This window comes from Poromitra crassiceps, assembly GCF_964638095.1.
Source record: "Poromitra crassiceps genome assembly, chromosome: 15".
NCBI classification, from domain to species: domain Eukaryota; kingdom Metazoa; phylum Chordata; class Actinopteri; order Beryciformes; family Melamphaidae; genus Poromitra; species Poromitra crassiceps.
In genome coordinates this window covers 2,239,490-2,243,251 of record NC_139634.1, presented here as the reverse complement: position 1 = coordinate 2,243,251, position 3,762 = coordinate 2,239,490, and the positions used below count along the sequence as shown (strand labels likewise).

The 3,762-nt window shown below is 47.3% G+C and overlaps 1 long non-coding RNA gene across 1 annotated transcript; it reads right to left on the bottom strand.

Annotated features, from left to right (window-relative positions):
* Positions 1 to 250: 250 nt before the first annotated feature.
* On the bottom strand, positions 251 to 3,154 carry LOC310790742. The gene is made up of 4 exons (XR_014553399.1): positions 3,027 to 3,154; positions 2,352 to 2,386; positions 535 to 832; positions 251 to 360 (listed from the first exon to the last, which is right to left on the bottom strand). It is a non-coding gene; the product is annotated as an uncharacterized lncRNA (long non-coding RNA).
* Positions 3,155 to 3,762: the final 608 nt, after the last annotated feature.

The window sequence follows — 3,762 nt, the reverse complement described above, 5'->3', positions numbered from 1 at the left end:
TATGCGCGATTCTCGCAAACAAACGGGGAATTTTAAGCCCCGTCATGTGACCAACAGGTGGAATTGTCCAGAACAGTCCCTGCTGCTGGAGCAGAATCCTTTACTGGAGGAAATGGATGGTGATCTGAGCTTCAGAGTTCAGGCTCACTTTGTTTTTCAGCCTTCAATCCTAAAATATGATTGGCTGTGAGATGAAGCATCCATGTGTGTGTGTGTGTGTGTGTGTGTGTGTGTGTGTGTGTGTGTTCCTCACCATCACTGAGTCATCATTGCTCACCACCAAGGAGTCGTTGTTTGTCAGGTCAACAACAGCAGCCGGCTCTGTTCGCTCACAGGTCAGATCCACGACGTCCTCCTCACCTGCACACACACACACACACACACACACACACACACACACACACACACACACACACACACACACACACACACACACACACACACACACACACACACACACACACGTGTTTAACCACTCATCAACTTCAACACACCAAAGTGCACTAGACGTCCTGCACACACGTTACTACTCACTGGCTCCAGTGTTGTCCAACACATCAATAGTCTCCGTGGGCGTGGGCGGGTCCAAGGCATCCGCGGCCGGGACAGTGTTACCCATCATGCTGGGCGCGTTAGCTCTCCTGCTAGTGTTCGTTGTCCTGCTAGCGTTCGCCGCTCTTCTAGCGTACGCCGCTCTGCTGGTATTAGCCGCTCTGCTAGCGTACGCCGCTCTGCTAGTGTTAGCCGCTCTGCTAACATTAGCCGTTCTGCTTCTCTTGGCGTTGGGTCTGGAAACCACAGGAGTTCCTGTCGTCCTCCTCTTCCTCTGAGCCTGAAAATAGACATTATACACACGCTTAATACACATGATACATACTGTGGACACATTACCTAATTTCACACAACCTGCCAGCTGAATCTGATGCTGTGTTCCATTTACCTGGAAAGTCAGAGCTGGGAATGACGTCACACCCAATTTAGTCTGGCTGGCCAGAATGGTGACCAGCGCTGCCTGAGACTCTGGCCAGCGAGACTACACCCAAGTTGACCATCAGAAAACCAGCCAGGTTAGCAATACCCATGGATAACACATTCCGCAGTATTTTGCGCATACAAACACCATAGCAACATGTTGACAGATAGAACTTAAGACAGAACTGATTTGATGAGACACAAATGAGACGTAGTGCTAACATATTACTACAGCTTTCACTACTGTTGATGTGGGAGCACCATCTTAGCCCTCGTTCACACAGGATGCTGAACGTAAGCAGAACTGAAGCTTGAAGCAGCACAAGCTGAACGTACGCTTTACTGTTCACACAAGACGCCTTCTCTCTTCCTCTCAGTGCCTACTCTCGTGCCTTGAACCCGCCCACAACTCCCATTGACTTCATGCTTCACGGCTTCAGCGTCACGCTTGGAAATTCTGCGTCAGTCTTGAGCGATCGCTTCGGTGCGACGTGACCGTGGCTTCGGCAAGGTGTCAGCGTGGCACACACGCGCGTGGGTGGTGTGACGGCTTCGCCTGTTAACAAGGACGCCTAAATGAAACTTGTGGGTTCAGCGTAGGTAGAGTTTCGGTTGAGTGTTGCTTCGGCGTCCTGTGTGAAGGAGGGCTTAGATTTTGAAGTCAGGTTGGTTAGGTTCCCCCGACTTTCCAAGTCGGAATTCGAACGTCAGGGGAGCACTCCTGTTGAAATTTCTACTTCCCACCCAGGTCAAATGGAATGCAGAATTAATCATATTTTGCACATGTCCTGTGTGTGTGTGTCCTGTGTGTGTGTGTCCTGTGTGTGTGTGTGTGTGTGTGTGTGTGTGTGCGCGCCCGGTGAATTTATAAACAGGATTAGTGAGATCAGTCTCTGGTGTGACCTCACAGTCACAACGAGATCACTTTAGATCCATTTCTGACCAACTTTTAGGCCCCAGTCAGATGATCCTGGTGAAGATGTATGGGAAACAGTGAAGACTGATCAGTGAGAGTGATCAGCCTGTCCTCTCCTCCCCACTGCCTCCAACAACAACAACATGCACTCCAAACTGTGACTGTCAACATGGCTGCCGAGGGACCTGGACTGGGACCAGTTTCAGGGACCAGACCAGAGTTTAGGAACCAGTGGCCTCAACACAATGCAGAGGATCACAGCCTCATCTCTCTGCTGTCCACGCAGCAGTCCTCTCCCCGGGAACAAACGGCAGACTGCTTGTGGCTTTGACTCACAACTGAACATTTAGCCCACTACTTTGTAGAAACCCAGATGTATTTATTGTGTATCGCCATTAAGCTTACAAATACTGAGATGTGATTTTTTGTTCATAATCGCCCAGCGAAGAAAGGAGAAACTTACAGCACTGCTCATGTTGATGAACACAGACAGATACCCTGAGAGAGAGAGAGAGAGAGAGAGAGAGAGAGAGAGAGAGAGAGAGAGAGAGAGAGAGAGACAAACAGGCAGACAGACACACACACACAGATAGACACAGACAGAGAAAGTGAAATTAGAGAGATTTGCCATCTAGTCAAGTAATCGTTGAGTCTTTGGTATTGGTAATTTTAGAGACAAAGAGAGAAACTACCTACCTACTCGTATGCATATGATTGTAATGTTACATAGCTGTAACACATCTTTATCCTAGTTTATATCTTTAATTGTACGCAAATATTTGTACCTTTACACTTTATTTATGTAACGCTATCAGTATGCTATGTATGTATGTATGCATCTATCTATCCCAATGCGAATTCCCTAAGCCCCTTTGAATTGAACTGAGTTATACAGCAGTGTCACCATGTTAGCTTGCTAACAGCTTGGTACCTCTGAGCTAAGCTGTTAGCCTCTAGCGTTAAACGACAGTAACATTGTTGGGGTTTAGCTTCCAGCTGCTGCGGTATAGATGTGACGAGAGGAGCAGCGAGTCTGCCGTTACACAACAAGACATGTGGCTGAAGTAGCGGTAGCGGTTATGTGACAGCTAGCAGAGCTACATTATTATGAATCCAGGCACTAGCCTAGCTTTCCTACCGTCTCAATGCGTTCTCCCGTTAGCACCTAGTTAGCTCTTAGCTGTTGTGAAGTTCAGCGCCAGACTTGCTGTGAACTGTGAAGACATGTGGAGATCGGGCCGCAGCCCCAGGTAGCTGCTATCCCACCACAGGAGCTGAGCTAATGCTAGTTAACGCTAACGATCAGTGTTCAGCGTAGATGAGAAATGAGCTGCGAGAGCATGAAGGTCTGTGAGCCAAGATAGCAAGCTACAATTTCATTTCGACTTCCGGTCGGTCAGCATTCTTCAAAATAAAAACCCGCTAAAATACACAAATTGAACTGTCACACAAATTGTTGACAGCTGTGGACATTTCTGGAAATGCAAAAAGCTTATTTGGGGGGGAGAGAGAGATTTGGCAACACAATGAAATCTATCTGATTAGAACTGTTGGAATCATTTTGTTGAAAGGTTTGAAAGAGCTAAACTGAGATTTGCTTCTCCTTCTTCTACTTCCGGCAGACTGCCGCTGAGCAGCGCGCTGCCGCCCTCCATCGTCCAGGAAGGAAAACATACCCATGTGAGAAGACGGCAGTCATGCACCTGACCTGATATTATTAACATGATGATACAACATTCACAAACTTGTATTGTCTGTGAACATTGAAAAATAAATAGCTTATCAAATAAACTGCGTGGAACAACTCTCAAGAATCAGAAAAAACGTTATTGATCCCCAAGGGGAAATTGAGTATTGTAGCGAATCAGCAGTAC